The following is a 14,479-nucleotide window of genomic DNA, read 5'->3' as shown; positions in this document are numbered from 1 at the left end:
TGTCTGGGGTGACTAAATAATAAGGTGATTGCCATATTGTCCAAAATCGAGGAGGTGGGCTAGAAAATCAATTGTAGTTCTCTCCCTATCTAAAGAGATGTAGAAAACAGTCCCTCCCTTTCCATCCTCACCCAAGACATGAATGTAGATGAATACCAAACAAATTGGAAGATGATTACATGAAAGACGTAGAAATGCTATGAGATGTGGTGAGAGAGAAATAACTTCAGACTTTTCGGAGGATGTAGCGTTCCAGCTGGCCTGGAAGGGTGGATAGAACGTACATATTATTTACAGTTTGGACACCGCTACAACTTAGATCGATTCTTTAAAAATCTCTTCTTGGTAATGTCATCTGAGCACGCATATATCTTGTATTGTAGGTTGGTTTCCATAGCTCAGCCACAGGAAAAAGAACCATCTATGTATATAAATGCTACAGCTAAAATTCAAACTTGGATCAATGTCAGGATTAGCCAGTAGAAGGTCTGAATAATATATTTTTTTCAATTCGGTCCAACTGTTTTCAACAAAGGTTTATCAAGAGCCCACTCTATATGGCACTGTGATGGGCACGAGATGCAAAAAATAAAACTGAAACACTTTCAGCCCTCAGGGAGCTTATAATCTACCGGTAAGGATATGACAAGTGTACAGATCAGTAACTCCAAAATAATTTCAATAGGGAGAATATACTAACAACTGGAGCCAGAGGCTCAGGAAGATCTCAGATATGGCCCCTAAGCTGAACTTTGAGGGAAGTCAGATATCCTAAGAGGCACATTTCAGAAGGGACAGCATTGCAAGCGTGGGGATGGATAGGCTACACAAAGGCCCAGTGGCGGAAGATGGACTGTTGGATTTGGGTTGATATTGGACCATTTGGACCAGAAGACAGAGCGTATGAAGGAGAGTAACTGGGGAAAAAATCTGAAAAGATAGATGGGTGCTAGTTTATAGAAGATTTCAAATGCCAGGCTGAGGATCTTGTATCTTCTAAGGGCAATGGGGAGCTGTTGAAGTTCTTTGAAGAATGAGCCAATGTGATCAGAACTATATATTGATTGATTTAGAAGCTGGGTGAAGGACAGATTGAGGAGGGGAAAGACTTGAAGCAGGAACACAAGTTAAAAGGTTGGGGTTGTATTTGTGAATGGGAGAAAAGGAAACGGATGTAAAAGATGTTGTGAAAGTAGAATTGATGGGATTTGGTGAGCGATTGGATCTTGGAGATAGAATCACGAATGAGTAGGAAGTTGTGAAGCTGGATGATTTTAACATGGGGGTGCCACAGCATAAATGGGAAGCCTGGAGGATAGATAATTATGGGCTGAAATAAAAGCTTTGTTTTAGTCCTATTGAGCTTGAGAGGCTTTTTTGGTGAGATCTGGGGAGCAAAAGAAAAAGCAGGAATAATACTCAAGAGAAAGATTAGGGCTGGATATAATCAGAGACAAATTCTATATTTATTTATATTTATATAGAAATGAAATATAGAAATAGGGGCGTGAGATAATTGGAGAAAAAGAAGATCCAAGAGAGTCTTGGAATACTCAGACCTAGCGAATGGGGTGTGGATGGTGACCCAACGAAGGAGACTGAGGAGGAATGGTCAGATAGGCAGGGGGAGGAGGGCCAAAGCAGAGAAAGCCAGGAGAGGAGAAAGTATAGAGGAGGAAGGACTGATTAACAGTGTTCAAAGTTACCAGGAGGTCAAGGGAAGAGAAGGGTCCCATTGAGAGTTTGTTGCTTAATTGATGGCAGTGGAGAAGCCCCATCTTCTCATCTGAATGTGTCAACAGCAGCTGGACCTTAATGAGACCAATTCCATGGCTCCCGATTGCAAATTTCTGCTCTTCAAGTCTTAAAGTAAAGATTAGTCAGAGATTCCTAGAGGCTCTTAGCATAGCAAAATGGTATTTGGTAAGCTTGCCAACATGCTTCTGCTTGTACTTCTACCCCACTCCTCGGGGGTAATTGTAGGTTAGGAACAATCATAGCTCACTTCTGTAGTATTTTAGGGTTTGTAAAGTACTCTGTTCACAACAGCCACCATCTTTCCCGCCCACGACCACGGGGTAGAACACGTATTCTTTCCCCCATTTTACAGTTAAAGAGACTGAGTGTCAGAGCTGATCAAGGACTTGTCCAGGGCCACATAGCTAGGAAGCATCAGAGTCAGGATTTGAATGTAGATTTTTCCTGACTCCAAGTCCAGCCCATGCTACCTCCACAACTTACCAGCACATGGGGATGATCTTTATCCTGTGTGATGATGACCTCGGAGTGAAATGCAACCATCTGTGATGTCAACAAAGGAAATCATTATAGCTTTATTCATTGCCAGGGAGCATTTGATGGCTAGTGATTATTAGCTGTGACATGTATGTTATGGGCCAGACCCCACATCTGGCTCTCTCCATCCATTCTCACTTTGATGACTGAGTAGGAATTCCAATTATACAAACAAAAACAACACAGAACAACTTTACTAACAGGATTACTGTTGCTTCTAAACACATCAACATGAATGAGTTGTCACCAGTTAAGACTAATGAATCATGACTTTCTTATTAGTTATAAATCACCAACATTGAAAACTGTGGCAAATTATCTTAATTTCTCTCTCTTTAAAAAATTACATCCAAAAGTAAGCAAAAAATGTGTGTGGTGGTTTAAATGGGAAATGACATTAATTGCTGCTTTACTGAGGGGTTCAAATTTCTGTGTCTGCTTAGAAAGCAAAATAATATAGCCAGTAACTATAAGGTTCATTTGGGTCTTAGTCACTGACACCCAAAAGTATTAGTAAAAGGAACTCCATGGAGATTTGGGGACCATCGTGTAACATATAATAGCACATCAGCTGACTAGCTTTGTAGAAGAACAAGGTATTAATAAAGGGTGAAAAACTCCATTTATACCTAAAATTACAGAAGTACGGCATAATGAATATATGCTGAAAGTACACAAAACGGATGTATTTTTGCTGTGGAAAGAAGCCACCAAATGAATGAGATTGTTATTTTAGAGTATAAAGTTGTATCTCCTACCACTCACTCACCTCCAGTTGAAAACGTGGAAAGGACAGGATCTTGTGAATATCTCTGCTTGCATTTCTCAGTTAGACCTATTAACACTTTATATAATAAATCCTGGTGATAGTTGCCTTAAAAAAAAAAAAAGGACATTTAAGAGACATCAGGAAAGTAAAGTAATTAGAATTATGCCTCACACAACTTGTTGACAGGGAAATGGTGCTATGACAAGGTGTGAAATCCCAAGCTAGGGGCCCTTAATAGTTGTAATTAGCGCACACACACATTTATATAGAAAAATCTCCAAAGAAATTCATGTAGTTTTTAATTGTGTTTGAAAGCTTCAGAAGTTTGGCAGCTGGAGGCTGGATTTAGGTCTTAAGGTCTTTAGGTCTTCTCTGGTTCTTTCTACCAGCAACTTTTGCCCTTTTGAGGGGAAAAAAGCCAACACATGCTAGTTATTTGAGAATTCTGCTTATTTGAGTGCCAATTAACCAGAGCTTTAAAGTATATTTATTCTCAAGGATTTACATAATGAGGAAAACAATCTCTTCCTTCAGTAGAAAATAATCTGCCCTTTAAAATGTTAGAAGAGATTGGTTGTTTTATGCTTGATATACTATATTGAAATATTGGGCCCACTCAGTTCAATTCAACAAAGTTTTATTAAATGCCAACTATATGGGAAGTATATGGGCTCTGGGGATTATAAAGGCAAAGATGAAGTCATCCCTGCCCTCAAAGACTGGGCGTTCCTTCTGGGTCTGAAATTCTTTGAAATCTTACATTAGACATCATCCATAGAGCCCCCGATTATCCCCTCACTTCGGGGACTAGTAAGAGATGGCAAGATCTGAATGCTGTCTAAAGTTAGAGGGGGTGGGAGGGACAACCGAAAACCAACTGAAATCCTTTCTGCCATATTGGTTCCACTACTCCAGTCCCAGAGAATGTGCAAGTCTATTTTTATAGACAAATGAACACTAATTGTTCTTCTCTCTGTGTGTATATAATATCTTGATACAAAGGTGTCACCTTTGAAAGCTACCTGGCAATTTCAGCAGCTGAGGTGACTTCAAGATCTTCCTTTGTAGTTTAAGAATGAGGCCATAAGGTAGAAGTAGAAGTTGTTCTATTTATACTAATTCAGGCTCATCTCAGGGGCTAGAAATTGGCACAGGCTTCCAAACCACAAATTTACAAAAATACAACGTCCATTAAGATAACAGAATTATTAACAAAATGTATTTTAAAAAGCAATTTTTACAACAGATTTTAAAAATCATTTTAAAAAAAAAACTCCACAACCCTTTTATTCATTTTTCTAGCTGAACTTTTTTTTTTCCTGAGGCAATTTTTAAGTGACTTGCTGGGTCACACAGTTAGGAAGTGTTAAGTGTCTGAGACTAGATTTGAACTCATGTCCTCTTGACTTCAGGCCTGGTGCTCTATCCACTGCCTCACCTAGCTGTCCCTAACTATCTTTTTATAAGTCAGGAAATTACAATGTTAGTCCTTCAAGGAAAGGAAAGTTTTCCTTTCAGTCCCTCAAGATTCATCTCAGCATTAACATCACACACACCTCCAGGGACTTGATGATCAGTTTTCTGGTTCCTCTTTTCCAAAAATCCTCTTCCTGACTGTCCTGGTTTGGCCAGATGGCCAGACTTAATTCTCCTTGTGGGCCAGAAAATACCAGCTCTCTCCAATATTTCTTTGGATCTCCCTCTGTTTAGGCATCTTCTCAAATTATATTATATACATATATACATATAATATTCTCATATTATATTAATTAATTATATTTTTCCTCCATCTACAATATTAGAGTGAGTGGGAGTTTGTATTCATCAATTCACGAAACTTCTAGACTAAGTAGATTGCAGATATTCTCCTCCTTTGTTCTTAAAAAACTCCGACAAATTCGACAAGTATCAAGTATGGACTCTGAAGTAGGAAGAGAAAGACATAAATTAACAGTGCTGGTCAGCCCAAGGAGCTTACATTTTGACAATGCATCTTTGCCATCATGGTCCCCCAGCCCCTCTATTAAGAGGAGGGAATAATAACATATATATAATATATATACATATATACATAAATATATATATATAATATATATATATATATATATTTATATATAGCACGAACGCCTCTCCAGCAATGGAGTGCCATGTTTGGGTTTTCATTTACTCACATCTTGATTTCCTTTTAATCCCCTTTCCACTGATATTGCTAAAATCATTATGCATAGTCTTCTTCTGGCTTAGCAGCACCTGGCTGGCACAGTAGTAGAGCAGTGAGCTTGGATTCAGAATGATCTTAGTTCAAAGTCAGCCTCAGACACTTATTGGCTAAATGACCTTGGGCACATTGCTTAATCACAGTTTCCTCATCTGTAAAATGGGCATAATAAGAACCTTCCTCCCAGGGTTGTGGTGACAATCAAATGAGAAAATATTTGGAAAGTACTTGACACCTAGTAGGAGCTATATAAATGCTAGCCGTTATCATTCTTTTTCTCTGCATTGGTTTTTCAAATTTCTCTATTTTCCTCTACATTTTTCATATTTATCTTTCTTACTACACATTGTATTTATTTGCCCCAGTTTCTTCAGCAGTCCCCAATCAATAGACACCTGCTTGGTTACCAGAAAGAATTCTACTATGAATATTGGGGGTATTCACATTGCATTATCTGGGCCCCAAGTCAAGAATGCTCTTCCTTCTCACCCGGATCTTAGAATTCCTGGCTTCTTTCAAGACAAATGTGACCTTCAGCAGGAGGATTTCCCAGTCTCCCCCAATGGCTTCTTCCCCTTGAAGGTTACCTTGTATCTATTCTGTAAAGAGATATAAAATCTCCATAGAGTTGTATATGTTGTCTTTTCCATTAAAATGTTAGCCCCCTGAGGACTCATAGGAACAGTTTCTGCCTTCAAATCCCATTATTTAGTACAGCGGTTGGTAAACAATAAGCACTTAATAAATGCTTGTTGATGAACTGGTTTCTGTATTGGGATATATTATACTACTATAATTCTGTTTCTGTCTTGGGGTCTATGCCGTGTGGTATAATCAGTGAAACAAAGGGCCTAAATAGTTCACTTTTCTGGCCTAATACGGAAGATTTTCACAGGTTTTGTCTCTCTCTCTCATTTGTCAAATTGACCATTAGGGACTCAATTTTTAGAAACTTTTTGTTCTATATTGAAAAATGCACTGAGATGATTAACTCTTTTATTTTAAATGGCTGCTATCTTGATCAACTTTGCTGTTAATATCAGGAAACCAAGACAAATTGAGCCTCACAGTATTGAAGGCAGCCAAGGCGGGAGTGAGTCCACACTTATTTGGGACAAGAATATTTGCAGTATATGTCTTCAAAAACCACATTATGCCATTCTCTAAGATTCTATCTTGTACCTGGTAAGTAAAAAGACTTAGAATTGTGAATATAATGTTCTATTAGGCCCTGAATGTTATCAAATATTATATTAATATTTTGATTTACAATTAATTACATCATTAAAAGGAGACTTTTAACATTATTCTTTTACATTATAAGATTTCTAGAGAAGCTGCATCTTGTAGGTAATAGAACATAAATCTTGAAGTCGCTCAAATTTGGATTTGGGTCTTGCCTTTGGCACATGCAGCCTGAATTATTTTGAACAAATCACTTCACTTCTCAGTGAAGTATCTCCCTGCAACTCTCCATAAATCACAGTTCAGGCAGAAGGCTGTGAACCTATATATTTGCATCAATTATCCCATACATGAACAAAGTATGGGAAAGGTTTCCAACCTTAATCTTTCTAAGTCCTCTCTTTTCCAAGCTGAAAATCCCAGTTTCTTCATATGGAATCATCTTGAGGAACTTTGCCCTCTGAGCTGAAATTTCTCTGGTATTTTATATTGAAACAATATCCTTATATTATTATTCTATAAGAAATGATAAGCAGGCTGACCTCAGAAAATCCTGGGAAGACTTGTGTGAACGGATGGGGAACGATGCGAGCAGAACCAGGAGAACATTATACACAGTAACAAGAAGATTATATGATGATCGGCTGTGGTGGACTTGGCTCTTTACAGCAATGCAGTGATCCAAGATGATTCCAATAGACTTGGGAATGAAAATGCCATTTGCATCCCGACAGACTGTGGAGAATGACTATAGATTGAAGTGTAGAAGGTCGGAACTCTGGAGAAGTCTACTTGAAACAAGGATACTTACAACAAGGTGTTACCTCAGTGGAATTAATGAGATGATTGTTCTGGAGTTCTCATATATATTCAATACTTAGCGTGGTGATGTCATGGTTCTCCAGTTCCCATCTATACTTAGTGCTCAGCGTGGTGATGTCGTGGTTCTCCAGTTCCCATCTATACTTAGTGCTCAGCGTGGTGATGTCGTGGTTCTCCAGTTCACACATATTCAGTATGATGTAAGGATGTAATTGTAATAGGGTATTTAAACTGGGGACAAAGTCAGACTCAGGGGGAGACTGTTTGAGACTAGCAGACTGTCTGACTGCTGGAGGAGATGGGTCAGACTATGTTATGGGCCAGAACTTGAAACAAGGTGCTAAGTCAGTGGAATTGAGAGAGATAATGGTTATTTAGCCGGGTGCTTAACAGTTCTCTAGTTCAGTACATGTACTTAGTACTTACTAGAGTTCCACAAGATTCACACCTTTGCTAAGAGAGCATATATAAGCTTGGAGCGTCAGCCAGGATTCAGTGGGGAGATTCAGAAGCTGGAGAAGGCAGGCGGGAACTCAAGCTCTCGGAACCAAGGCCAGTCTGAAAGGCTCTCCAGAAAGCTGCCCAGCCCCAGGAAGGAGATAATAAAGGATCTGGACTATAAGAAAGCTAACCGGGCCGCAGGAAGGGAGACAAGACCTGGAAAGAGACAATAAAGGATTTGGATTTTAATCCCTGCCTGCACTTATGGTGATTACTGAACTGAAATGAAGGCTGTTCCCAGAGATCCTAAGAACATCCCAACAAGAGAAGATTAAAAGACTATGACAGACCCAGACTGTGTAGGAGACAATAAAGACTTTGGACTCTATTCTTGTCCACTCTCGTGTCTATCCTGCTGATTCCAAGGCCCTTCCAGAGGACCTCCAGAAAGCCAGCCCAAACATTACATCAAAGCATAGTATTTTTATCTTTTTTGTTTGTTTTCCCTTACTCATGTTTTTTTCCCCTTTTGGACTGATTTTTCTCTTATAATATAACACATATGGAGTTATGTTTAAAGGGATTGTACATGTTTAACTTATATGAGATTGTTCACTGTCTTAGGGAGGGGAGAGGCAAAGGAAGGAGGGAGAAAATGTTGGAGCACAAAATCTTACAAAAATGAATATTGCAAACTACCTTTACATGTATTTGGGAAAATAAAATAGTATTGAGAAAAAAAGAATCAATGACCAGCAGATCTAGTTCTGTGAAGGACTTCACTAATTGTTTCCTAACTTAAGGCTCTCTATAATATATATATATATATATTATATATATATATATATATATATATATATATATATATATATATATATATGATGTGGCACAATGGAGTGGGGGGATGATGCCATTGTGCAGATGTCAGAGCAGCTGTGATTTATGGAGAGTTACAGGGAGATACTTCACTGAGAAGTTAAGTGATTTGTTCAAAATAATTCAGGCTCCATGTGCCTATATATATATAGGGGCAGGCAGGGCCTGCACTCTCCATCTCTGGACGATCCCCTTCTCTTTATAGACAAGGATCCCATTGGCTTTTCTGATTGCCTTATCACACCCAGGGACAGATATGCCCCACATTCGCAGGTTGGTTCCTACACTGGCTGGTTCCTACACTTCACTAAAAGCTGAAGCCACTTTTTTGGCCTTTGGACTTGGTTTTTTGTCCGGAGCAGGGACAGCTGGTAACTTATAGTGTTTGAGACTTGTTTGGGGCATGAAGAGGTTGTGTGACTTGTGTCCAGTCTCCTAGTCCCTGTGTGAGAAGGGGAACTTGAAGTCAAGTTTTCCCAAGACAAACTCTCCCCCTGCTGCAGAAAGCTGCCTCCCCCCCTTCCCCCTGACTTTTCCACAGACTGCTTCCTTGTCTCCTACTTGTGAGGTCGGTTTTCAAAAGTCCAAGGGTGAGGTGCAGTTGACATCCAATCCCATGTGATTTAATTTTATTAAAGTCAATCCAATGTTCTCACCTGTCAAGCCCTTTTTGGATCTGGGCTGCCTGTCATCCTGCCTCTTGATTGGCCAGGATTTCATTTGGGGCCCACATGGTAACAAAAGGATAGAAAGTGCAATCCACAGCCTTAATTGAAAGTAACGAGTTTCGAGCTGCCCTAATTGCATTAAGCAATGGAAAGAGCCCGGTCTGGCTGACACACAAGCGGAGCCTCGGCCTGACTGCTGATGAGCCGGGTGGCTCAAGCCTCAGTTTCTTCCCCTTTAGATGTTTACAGGTAGAATGAGAACGGGCGGATTATCCATCCCCTATTTATTGGTGATCAAAAGGAACACTGGCTGCCAGGCCCTTTGAAAGCCACAAGGCAGGATTTGGAAAACAATCATTTTGTGAGAACAACAATCATGTGAAAAACCCCAACTGGGAGAGCAGGGAGAACCTGCCAAAGTCAGGTTCAAGGGGCTAAAGTTGGCCCAAAGCACTCAGCTTCCAGTGGGACAAATCCCTACCCCCCAACTCTGGGCAGGAGGCACTGAGGTGGGACCCGTCAGCATCACTGATCTGCGTCTGCTTCCTTTGGGTTACAGAAGATCATGGGTCACCGCGAAACCAGACATCTGGGCCAAACCCCGCTCCCTCTGCCCAGCTCTCATTCACTTATGGGCTTTATTACACTCGGGCTAGACTGAAGGGAGCTCTGAGGAAATGACTGGGGCAGGGGGTGCACCACCCCAGTCTGACCCTCCCAGTGTTACCTCTGTTGGGGATGGTCGTGGTCTGAGAAAGGAGTAGGAAAGTGTGACAACCAGTGTGAGGGGGTGGGGGGCTGTGGGAGGCAGGGCCTCATTCGTTGGTGAGCCCTCGGGTGTGGCACAATGGAGTGGGGGGATGATGCCATTGTGCAGATGTCAGAGCAGCTGCCCTCACCCGGTGGCTTGTTGGACAGAGACCCCGAGCTCGCCTCCTTTGCCTGGCATCCCTTGGCTCATGCTACCCCTTCTCTCAGCAGGGCGGCCACGGGAAGGGGGAAAGAGAAACTCTTCTCTGTTCCAACTTCTCTCCTCCCCGACAGGATGAAGGGCTCTGATAGCCTGACTTGGGGTGATCCCCCAATCTTGCTTCAGGTTTTTGGGCACATCAAGTCCCACCATTTTGGTTCTCTAAAGACCCACAAAGGCATACCTTGTGTACCTCAAGGCTCCACACATAGGGAGGGAGGGAGTGTGTGTGTGTGAAAGACAGAGAGAGGCAGAGACAGTGAGAGACAGAAAGGGACAGACAGATAGAGACAGAGAAAGAAAAAGAGACTGACAGAAACAAAAAACGACAGACAGGCAGAGGCAAAGAGACAGAAAGACAAAAAGACAGTGACAGAGAGATAGAGATAGAGTCAGAGACAGAGAAATAATAGAGATTAAAGAGAAGATAGAGACAAAGAAAGAGAGACAGAGACAGAATTAGAGACAGAGAAATAATAGAGATTAAAGAGAAGATAGAGACAAAGAAAGAGAGACAGAGACAGAATCAGAGACATAGAAATAATAGAGATAAATGAGAGAGATAGAGACAGAGATAAACAGAAAGAGAGAGATAACCATATTCCTTACAAGGGTGAAGGGAGGAAAAACTGAAGAAGGGGCAGAGCAAGGGCCTTCTTGGGCTGCTGCCCCTGGGGCTGGTTACAAAGTCTGAAGGAATCCCAGGCTCCAGACCATGTGAGCTGCTGGCCACTCCGACTTCCAGGGCTAACTCCTGCAGCACAGGAAAGGAAGTGATGAGCTGCTGCTGCTGCTGCTGGCCAGCCCGGGGACGCCAGGGCCAGGTCCACAATCACTGGTGGTCACCAGCTGTCTCTTGTATGTCAGGCTCCAGAGAAATGGCAACTGTTCTCCTGAGGGAGCTTGCTCCCGCCATGGGTCCCACCTTGGACACAAGGAAACTTGATCTGTGGTAGAGGAAAATGAGGTCAAGGAGAGAAGCAGACAAAAGGGCAAGGGCTAAGGCACTTTATTCTTCTGGGTCTCAGTTTCCTCATTTGTGGAATGAGCACATTGGTCGATGGGACCCCAGGTTCCTTTCAGCTCTAAATCTCTGAGCCTTTGAGCTCTACTATTGGACAAAGGATCATGGAACACTTGGCCTGGAAGGATCTCTGGGAGTCATCCAAAGCAAATCTCTCGGGCCAGAAGTGGAGAAAATGAGGTCTGGATGGGGAAGTCATGGACTCAAGGAGTCATTAAAAAAAATCAGAAGGGAGGCAGGATTGGGACCCAGTCCCCATACTCCACACCTGGGACTTCTTTGGACATGTCAGAGTCTTTTGCCTGCTTACTAAGAGCCCATCATATTGAAAATTCTTAGGATGCAGGGTAGGCAGCAAGGTCTCAAAGATGGCATCTTGGAGGTCTGTGGGTAACAGAACCAGGCTTTCAGCCCATTCCTTACATACCCATTTTCCTGCAGCAACAGGAAGAACTTTGGGTCTATGGTCACCTCTTGGGAAACAGTTCATCCAGCTCCTCATCAGTTCTAGTTGCCTGGAAATCATTCTTATTTAGATTCTTTTAGGACTTGTGTTTGCACATGGCTTGGTCTTGCCCTCTGGTCATGAAGCACAATGCAAAAAAGCCCTGACTTTGGAATCAGAGGTCCTGGGTTCCAATCCTGCCTCTGATGTTGACTGCCTTGTCACCCCGGCCACATCCCTTCTTTTTGGACTTCATTTTCCTCACCAGTCCTTTGAAGGAATTAAATTTGATGGCCTCCAAGACCCCTCCTAGCTTGAGCTTTATGAGTCCATGAGGGAGAGAACATTTTCAGCTGGAGCTGGGGATATTGAGGACATTTTTTTTTTAGTGAATGGGCCCTCTGAACCTTGAAAGAAACAGGGAGAATGTGAGAAGTATTCACAAAGCTCCCAATTCTCTTACCTCACGGGGTTGCCTTTGTACCTTCCCCCACCCCCAGCTCCCATTGTGTTCTTCCCTTCCCCGGTCCAGAATCCAGCCACCATCTTGGAGCTGGGAGAGCTGGAGTATGGGAGCGGACAAGCTGGAAAGGGGGCCACGATCCCATGACGTCGGCAGAGACGTGGTGTTCTTGGCAGCCAACGTGGAACACGGCGTGCATTTTTTCCCATAGAAACACTGTTCTGCTGGATGCTGAGGGTCCCTGGGCACGACCACTTGTGTTACGGGTTACACGGGCATTCGCTGGGCAGCTTGGGAACCATGCAGACCATTGTTTCTATGGGAAAATGTTTATCAAGTTCCAAACAACTGACCTAACACGCTAACTTTTGGATCGCAACCCATTTGTAATTAAGCCAGAGACGGAGGAATAAGGAAGCTTTGTCTGAAAGGCCCAAACAAAAGGATTTGGTGACTCGTTAACCCAGGTACCATTTGAGAAGACAGCTGCGGCTCTGACCACCAGTGTGCCTCTCAGCCCCTTTGGCTCAGTGTAAAGAGGGAGAAAAATCGCATTAGCCTCGGAATCCTGCGTGTCCTGCAGCATTGCTGGGAAAGCAGCAGGTACCCCTCCACACGTCATTTGCTGGCCGGGCCTCCGCTTCCCTCTGCCCACTTCTCAGCCCACACCCTCCCGCTGTCGGTTTTAAGTTGCCACCCATAAGTTTGCTTTTGGGGATCCCTAAGCCCTGAGGCTCCCCCAAGGGTTTCCTTCACCTCAGCTGCAGCTCACTCCCAGATGCCAATCTCTGAGGCGTGCTGAGAGACTCTGTGGTACAGGTTGGGGTGAAGGGTCGCCATCCCCCGTGGAAGGGAAGGCCAGGGTCTCACAGCTGGGAAGGCACAATCCCAGACCTGCTCCAGCTGAGGGTCCCCTGCCTACATCAGCTGCTTTCTGTCTTAACTTCTCACTCATTCGTCCACTAAGCCAGAAAGCTTACTACGTGCCAGACACTGGGCTTAAGCACTGGGGAAATAAGGGAAAATATGGTTTTTGCCCTAGAGGAGCCTGGCCTGATGGGGAGACAACGTGTTGACAACTGGGTACAGACAAAGTACAAGCAGGACAAATCATAGGGCGGACACTGGAAATCCCCTGGGATTGGGACGGACTCCTGGGGAAGGTGGGAGCTTGGCTGGAATCTGGGGGAAGCACGGGGCAAAGAGGAGAGGGGAGAGCATCCCGAGTGTGGCCGGTGCTCAGGATGGAGAAGAGGGCCGAGGTGAGGAAAGACAAGGAAGTCAGAGGCCGGGGGTCACCCAGGGGAGGTGGAGCAGAGGACAGGAGGCCTGAAGAGGATGGGAGGGGTCAGGGGAAGGGGGTGAGGGAGGGGATTTGTGAAGAACTTGCAGAACCAAATGGGATTTACATTTGATTCTGAAGGTGATGGGGAGTCATCAGAATTTAGTGATTGGATTCATTAGTGAAAATGTCAGTAACGACCTTTCTGTAGTGGTAAGAAACTGGAAACTGAGTGGATGCCCATCCCTGGGAGAGTGGCTGAATCAATTATGGGATATGCATGTTATGGAATATTATTGCTCTGTAAGAAACGAGCAGCAGGAGGATTTCAGAGAGGCCTGGAGAGACTTATGGGAACTGATGCTGAGGGAAGTGAGCAGAACCAGGAGATCATTGTACTCGGCAACAAGATTATATGATCATCAGTTCTGATCATATGACTTCTCAACAACGAGATGAATCAGGCCAGTTCCAATTGTCCAGTGATGGAGAGAGCCATCTACACCCAGAGAGAGGACTATGGGAACTGAGTGTGGACCACGACTTAGCATTCTCACTCTTTTTTTGTTGTTTGCTCGGTTTTTCTTCTCTTGCTTATTTTACCCTCTTTTGGATCTGATTTTCTTGTGCAGTGTGATATTTGTGGAAATCTGGAGAGCAGAACTGCATACATTGAACACATTTTGGATTACTTGCTGTCTCAGGGACGGGTTGGGGCAAAGGGAGGGAGAAAAAATTAGGAAGCCAAGGTTTTGTAAGGGTGAATGTTGAAAATTATCCATACATGTGTTTTGAAAATAAAAAGCTTCAATAAAAAATAGAATTTATTGATTAGACATGGTTTAGGGGATAGAGTCCCTCAAGGCCAAGGAAACCTGGGCTCAGAATCTGCCCCTGACAAACACTGACTGGCTATCCTCTCTTGGCTCTCCCAGGCTTCTCTTAAGCCTCTGAGTTACTGGGGTGTCAGCTCACACTGGTAGAGGGAGTTGCCCATCTTTAAGAACAATCTAGGACCCAG

Source organism: Antechinus flavipes, chromosome 5, assembly GCF_016432865.1.
Source record: "Antechinus flavipes isolate AdamAnt ecotype Samford, QLD, Australia chromosome 5, AdamAnt_v2, whole genome shotgun sequence".
Classification (NCBI taxonomy): domain Eukaryota; kingdom Metazoa; phylum Chordata; class Mammalia; order Dasyuromorphia; family Dasyuridae; genus Antechinus; species Antechinus flavipes.
Note: the sequence above shows the minus strand (reverse complement) of the source record.